This window comes from Saccopteryx leptura, chromosome 5 (assembly GCF_036850995.1).
Source record: "Saccopteryx leptura isolate mSacLep1 chromosome 5, mSacLep1_pri_phased_curated, whole genome shotgun sequence".
Classification (NCBI taxonomy): Eukaryota; Metazoa; Chordata; class Mammalia; order Chiroptera; family Emballonuridae; genus Saccopteryx; species Saccopteryx leptura.
This window is the reverse complement of record NC_089507.1, coordinates 5222506-5229894: the sequence shown is the minus strand read 5'-3', so window position 1 is coordinate 5229894 and position 7389 is coordinate 5222506. Positions and strand designations below refer to the sequence as shown.

The 7389-nt window shown below is 50.0% G+C and overlaps 1 protein-coding gene across 1 annotated transcript in view; it reads left to right on the top strand.

Annotated features, from left to right (window-relative positions):
• The first annotated feature begins 19 nt into the window (after positions 1 to 19).
• ZBTB49 (zinc finger and BTB domain containing 49) overlaps positions 20 to 7389 on the top strand; it is a 34761-nt gene continuing 27391 nt past the window's right edge. Inside the window, exon 1 of the mRNA XM_066384631.1 lies at positions 20 to 168. The gene's annotated coding sequence lies outside the window, so the exon portion shown is untranslated. The remainder of the gene's footprint in view (positions 169 to 7389) is intronic.

Sequence of the window (7389 nt, the reverse complement as noted above, 5' to 3'; positions counted from 1 at the left end):
GCAACCCCACCCTAGAGGAAGTGACGACACCGGAAGTCGGGCGGGCTTGGCCAGCCGAGGGGGCGTTGTCGGGATGGTGCTGCTGCTCGCGGAGCTCCGCGAGCCGCGCGGAGGACGGGGCGGCTGGTGAAGCGAGGGCGGCGGCAGGTCCCAGAGAGGCGTCTGAGGGTAAGGTGACCGCCGCGCCAGGGGGCCGGCCTCGCGACGGCGTGCGGGTCACGCGCGGAGGGAGCGGCCCGCAGCGGAGGCCACCGCCGTCGCCCCCGCGTGCCGGGGCACCGCGAGGGTCCGCGGAGAGCTGCCGGCCCGTGCGGCAGGGAAGCGGCGACGGGACACAGAGGTCCGCTCCCGCCCCTGCCGCGGGGCCCTCGCCCTCGGGCGGCTTCCTCGGCCTGGAAACCGCGGCGGCCTCTGGCTCGGTCGTCCCGGCCGCTGGGCCCCGCTGCCCTGCGCTCCGCCCTCGGCGCCGCTACAGATCCGCTGCCGTGGGAGGGCCTGAGCCGCGGGCGCTCGGGCCGGCCGCGCCCGGTCCCCTGCGCGCTCTGCTGCCCGGGCTCTGCCGGGGACGTGCGGGCGCAGGTGCGTGCTGCTTCGGGGGCCCGGGGGCGCGCCTGCGCCGGCCGCGGACTGCAGGACCGCCGGGGGCGTGTTGCTGGGTGCGTGCGTGGAAGGTGAATGGGCGTGAGCAGAGTGTCCTGAGAAACGTTAACCCAAGGCGGGGCGATAAGGAAGTCTGCAGATGAGCGTGTGGGGCCTGGACTCGCAGGCGGACACCTTTGCTGGGGCCGCCGCAACGGAACGCCACAGGCTGGGTGGCTCGAAGAGCAGACGTTTATTTGCTCACAGTCCTGGAAGTGAGAAGCCCAAGACCGAGGTGACAGCCCGCTCGGTGTCTTCTTAGGCTGCGCGTGTTGCCTTGCAGATTGACAGCTGCTGTGGTGTCCTCACCTGGTCTTCCCTCTGTGCACGAGCATCCCTGGGGTCTCTGTCCAGACTTCCTCTTCCTACAAGGGCATCAGTCAGATTGGATTGGGGTTTTAACGTGGTTGGATTGAGTTTTGACTTCATCACCTCTTCAGAGGCCCCATCAGCAAACACAGTTACCTTCAGAGGTACTGGGGGTTAGGGATTTAGCATATGAATCTGGGGGGTGGGGACACAGTTCAGCCGTAACAGAAGGAACTCAGTGGAGTGGGCTAGGAGGGAAATATTGGCCGGCCGAGGTGACAGGGTGCCCACGAGGTCCAAGAGGAGGGTGCTTGAGGCATCTTGTGTGCGGGGCACACTTGGCCGCCTCGTTTTTGTTTGCTCTCCCTGCGTTGGTTTTTCATTTGCTTCCTTTGAAAACTCAGGGTGAGCCCTCCTCACTCTCCCTGGCAGACCTGACTTTCAGGCTTCAGCATGGATGTCTCTTTCTCAAGGAAGTTTCTCTAATCCTCTGTTCCTCCCACCACCACCAGTTAATTCTTTACTTCCTCCGTTTAGTATCTCCCGTAAAGAGCTAGACTTGTCTCTCCCACTGGACTGACGCTTCAGGAAGGCCTGGATGACCACATCTGAGGCGTTCGCCACTGTACCCTCAGGGCCTGGCATTCGGAGGATGCTTGGTAAAGCTAAGTGAATGGCGCAGAGGACAGGGAGCACGTCCCACTCAGTTTGTTGGCATTCCATCCTTACAACAACACCTGCACATGCTAGGTTCGTGATGGCGAACCTGTTACACGTATGTCAGCACTGACACGCAGAGCCATTTTCTATGACATGCGGCTGCTTGCAGAGAAGGACGTTTCATCCTTGGCTCCTGCAGGGCCAGGTGCAGTAGCCGAGGATAAAACATTTGCTCTAGTGTAGACACTCTGTGCCGGAGATCTGTAGGCCAAAACAACAGAACTCCGGCACAGAGCGTCTAGTTCTGGGACTTCTGGTTAGGCCGTTAGGGGATCTTTGACCTCTCTTCCCGCTGGGGGAGCAGGGAGCAGCGGAATGCCGCGGGGGACGCATCTCTGGGGGCCCTGTGATCGCCATTACCAGCAACCACATAACCACAGCAACCATCATCCAATCTACTGTTCTGGGGTGTTGCGGATTTCTAATTGACCATCATTACTGAGATAAGTGAGGGGGAGGCTGGGAGAGGCGAGGGCCTGTGCTATGGGTGCCGTTTCCTGTCATTAGAAATAGCAGCAGCCATCTTAATTTACATAAGATGCTACTTGCAGAATTTCAAGACAGCATCTGGGCTCAGGTGTTTGTCGACTTGAGGTCAAAGCTTGAGAATCTGGAAAGGTGCTGCTTGGAGAATCAAGAGGAGTGCCACTATGGACAGGAAATTTGGAGTACCTGGAACCGATTACCAGACACTTTTAGCACCCTGAAAAATATAGCAATGGCTTTACTCACAATTTTTCCCTCTACGTACTTTTGTGAGACCTTATTCTCAGTGTGTTAAATAATATCAAAACCAACAAAAGAAACAGATTGACAGATGAACAAAGAAGTCGCTAAGCAGGTAAGTTAAATAATTAGTTTTTGGTTTATTAAATACAGTTATATATTACAATTATACATTTTTGTTATTTAAACTATAAATATCACGGAATTAGGTTTTTTCTCGAAGTAACACACCACCCAAGTTATGCTCGTTTTTTTTGGCGAATTTTGAATCACCAAGCTCAAAAGATTGCCCATCACTGTACTAGGCCCACGATACTGGTCTAGCTGAATTGGCCTTTGTAGCATCATGGAGTCTGTATAGAGCTAAAGCCTGAAATCAGGTGTGTTTGCTTGAAGTCAGTGCATTTGTTGTTTGAGTTGGGATGGAGGGTTGGCAATAAGCTGTTTGAAAGGCATGATGGCGAAGAGGACGGCGGGGTCAGTCTGAGACAAGCTCGGTGCTGAGGTGCGGGAGCTGTGCACCCTTGGAGGGGCAGTCTATTAATAGCCCCACAAATACTTTCCTCTGGTGTTGGACAGGCTGGTAAATTGTCCCACCAGACAGAAGAGCCTTTGCTCTAGGAGCCATCCCTGCAGGATAAAATTCCATTTTCGCCCTTGTTCCCTGTAGAAACACCTCTTCGTTTACCTCTCCCTAAGTTTTCTCTGTTCTCTTTCTGTTTCCTTCCTTCCTTCCTGCCTGCCTGCCTGCCATTCAGTTCATCTTTCCACTATCACATTTAGAACAGGAAGAAACTTTAGAGATTAACCCAGTGGGGGACCCCTTCCTTTTTACAGGTGAAAAATCTGATGCGTACACATCAGTCGAGAAACTGTGTGTTGAGCCCCTGCTGTGTCCAGGGCACTCTTCTAGGCTGGAGAGATACACTGACCATTTCCACTCCTTGTCACAGTGATTCAGCTGTGAAGACGAGTGAGTCCTGGCCCTGTATCACAGCACACGCCTGGCGTTGCGTGCCTCGTCCTCAGGTGTGCTGCTGGTCTGCGGGGTCACCTGGACAGTCAGGCGTGGGCAGTAGACTGAAGAGGCAACTGAATTGATCCAAGGAAGCCCTTTGATCTGTCACACGTAACTCAGAGTGGGGGATAAGCTGTGGGCTTTGGGGTCAGATTTCCTGTGTTTCAATTCCAACTCTGCCCTTTATTAATTGCCTGTAACTGTGCTACCATCCTCTTCATACCTGGTCGGGTTCTCTATCTCTGTGCCCCACACTAAGTGACTTAAAGCTATTGTATTTATCTCACATTTGTGTGGGTCAGGAATTTGGGCAGGGCTCTGCCAGGCAGTTCTTCAGTTCCACGTGATGTCAGTGGGGGCTGGGTTCAGCTTATGATGGGGCTGGTCTGGAGCTTGCTGTGGCTTTGCTGCCACATCTGGTGCCTGGGACAGATGGCCAGTAGGCCGGGCTCAGCCGAGCCCTTCTCCTGCTTCGTGTGTTCTCTCCCTGGGCATCTTACACCCTGCTGCCGACGGGGCCTTCCAGAGCTGGTGTTCCAAAGGAGGGAAGATGGAAGGTGGAGCTGCCTGGTTTAAGGGCCTGGGCCCAGAAATAAGCACAGATTTACACCCTTACTCTTCCCTGTTCTGTTGATTAGCCCAGAGGCTACTCTGGTTCGAGGGGAGGAGACGGAACCCATTTCCCTTTGGGAGGAATGTCGAAGAAGGTGTGGCCCTCTCATCTGCCAGGTGCTTCAGTGTCCTCATCTAGAAAATGAGGTTAATGGTTGTACCTATCTTACCGTTATTCTGATAACTAAATGAGTTAATGTGTATGAAAGGCTTAGAATAGTGCCTGGTAGCATGTAGGAAACGTTTTGTAAATATTTGTTGTTATTGCTTATGTGAGTTATATACATTATTATTTATAGTTATGCATAGGACACATAAATAGATATTACCGATTCTTTATGTAGAGGGGTATTTTTTATAAGGGACTTAGAGGAATAACATCACAAAGCAATTAGAGAATTACACTAAGTAATATAGGTTATAGTTTTTATTGTCAGAGTAAATTATGGAGTGGTTCATAACATTGCGTATCATCAGAACTCTGAGGGTCATTCTAACGAATTTTTCCCTTTATCACTACCGTGTAGCTAGGAAACAGCTAGTGTAGATTCAGAATATTTGCTGCGTTTAAGTCTGGAGGAAGGTTTTATGTTGTTTTCTAACATTCCTTTCCTCATGGGATATAGCATAGCCTACGAGCACAGACTGCAGGGTTTAGAGAACAGTTGAAATCCTGGCTTTGGAACATAAGTTTTAATGATAATGGACAAATTACCCAAACTCTCCATTTCTTAATATCCTGATTTGTAAAATAATGAAAATGGGGCTCTTCTAGTATTATTTGAGTTAACATATGTAATATATGCTTAGCACAGTGCCCAGCCTACAGTAAGCAGTCAGTACGTGATAGCTAATGATAAATAGTAAAGCAGGAAGTCCTTTCGTGTCGGGCAGCCAGTGGGGTAGGGGAAGGTTACTGATTACTCAGCCGTTTGGCTGTTCAGTACCTTGGAGGATTCAGCACTGGGGACAGTGCCCCGGCACCTGACAAAGGCTTTCCTATCCGTAGTCTGGTTTTGGGTAGTGTTTTCCACTCCCAACGCTGCAGTATAGCTCTTTGTAGATGACATCACCTCTAGTCCTGTTTTTCTCTAAACCCCACCCTGATCTCAAACCGGTAGACAATGCCGGTACCCAGATTCTACCTACTGGAGACTAAGCTTTCCATAAAGAAATAGGGGAGTCAGAAGAAGGCGTAGAGCTGAGGATGAGAGGGTGGGGGTGAGTTTGGAGGATTCCTAGTTGAGGGGCCATACAGTTAGAGATGTTTAGCAGGACGTTGGACTTTGGGAACTGGTGATCAAAGCTAAAGTTCAAGTTTAGGATTTGTCTGCTTAGAGACAGATAACAGCCAAGAGTAGATCTGATTGTCAAGGGGAGAGAAGAGGGCCATGTGCTCAGTGTGAAGGGATGTTAGGCTTTGAAGGGCTTGCAGGGGAACAGTACAGCAGGCCCGGGCCGCGGTGAGAGGAGCAGAAATGTTCGAGGACAGAGGACTTCTGAGGTGGCAGTAGGCAGACTGCGCCTGACGTGTTGCAGGAAAGCTGGGTGATGCACTGAGCACAGGCGGTGTGGGCAGCCTGCTTCAGCATGGTGGGGTTGGCAGCAGGGTTGCCAGGTGAGAACGGAGTCCTCGGGTGCAGAGACGGCTAGTGTGGAAGTGTGTGAGGCCGTGGTGAACTGATGTACCTGGACAGTGTCCAGGAGTCTGCATTTTTAACAGGCTCTGCAGGCATTCCTTCCAGATAACATCTGTTGAATGCTTCCACCTGCCAGTTGCTATTCTAATGTTCACGAGGGCTCTCACACTTACCTCAGTCCCTGTGAGATAGCATGAGGAAAGTAGAACATGGAACTAACTGTCACTTGCCCAACATCACACAGCCCGACAGAGTCACTAAGGACACAGCTTGGGGAGCCGCAGGTAGTTTATGTTGGTAGCACACCTGGGAGTAATGGGAGGTGAGGCAATTATTGTAATCATAGTAATCGTAGAAGGAGGGAGCATGTTGAAAAGCTTAGATTTGGGGCTTCTTGGTTTAGCGACTTTTTTTCAGTAATGTTTACGCACTGAGAATGAATGCAAATAAAACAAATAGTGACTTTTTGGGGTTTTAGTGTATCAGACTGCCATGTTAACCTCTGTAGTCTTGTTATTGTAAACTACTGTCCCTCACTTCCACGGGTTTCCGTAGAGCAGTGGTTCTCAACCTTTCTAATGCCGTGACCCCGCAATACAGTTCCCCATGTTGCGGTGACCCCAAACCAAAAAATAATTTTAGTGGCTACTTCATAACTGTAATTTTGCTACAGTTATGATTCGGAATGTAAATACCTGATATGCATTATGTATTTTCCGATGGCTTTAGGCGACCCCGCTGGGGTCGCGACCCACAGGTTGAGAACTGCTGCCATAGAGACACCAAGTCCAGATGAATTTTGAAGGGTTTTATTAAAGGAGGAGATTTATTAAATATGCCATCCACATATGACTAACATGGGGCATTGCAGACCCAAATCGTGTGTGCCAAATACATGTCAGAGGCTGGTTATATACCCTTGATCTCACACTGGCGGGGGAGAGCATGGCATTATGACATAATTATTAACAAGCTTGTAACATTTGTTTAGGGGATCCATAGAAACATTAAGGTAATACAATCAAAGACATTTACAAATCTTTTAGTGTCTCTCTCCCCTCCTTTGCCTGGAGGTATGTTACTCTCAGGATTCCAGGAAGGGAGGAAGAGCCAAAATCAATGTAGGGTGGTATGTAAATTCTGTCTCTTATTGTAAGAGAAAAGAAGTTCCTTAGACAACCTTTATTCTATAGTTAAACCTAAATGACCCATTGTCCTTGTAAATCAGGAAGCTTCTACATTCTTCTCCCTCCCCTCCCCTAGGAAAGGACTGGACAGAAAGCCTGACCTTTCCTTCTAAAATATCAGTATTAATTTTGCAGCTTTTTGGTACCTTACCACATTGTCCCCATCTGACTTCATTTCTCCCTGCTACTGACACACCTTAGACATTGTGGGTTCGGTTCCAGACGCACAGCAATGAATGTTAAGCCTAATCTGGAGGGACCCGAAACATTGAAGACACGAACAAAGTCCGTCGATTACACATCAAAGCTTTATTGTCTAGTGTTGGGCAGATAAAATGTATTATGCTCACTTTGTTAAAGATAACAGGAGGAGGCCGTCGCCCAGGTGATATTAATGTGTGTTGAGAATTGTTGTACCCTGAGGCTTGGTTTTGGGATTAAGCCGGTCCCACCCTTTTTGGTGTGAGGTGGTACAATCCAATCATGCCTCAGAGAAGTGACTGTATTAGAGACTTCCCTATTTTGTATATTGGACTAA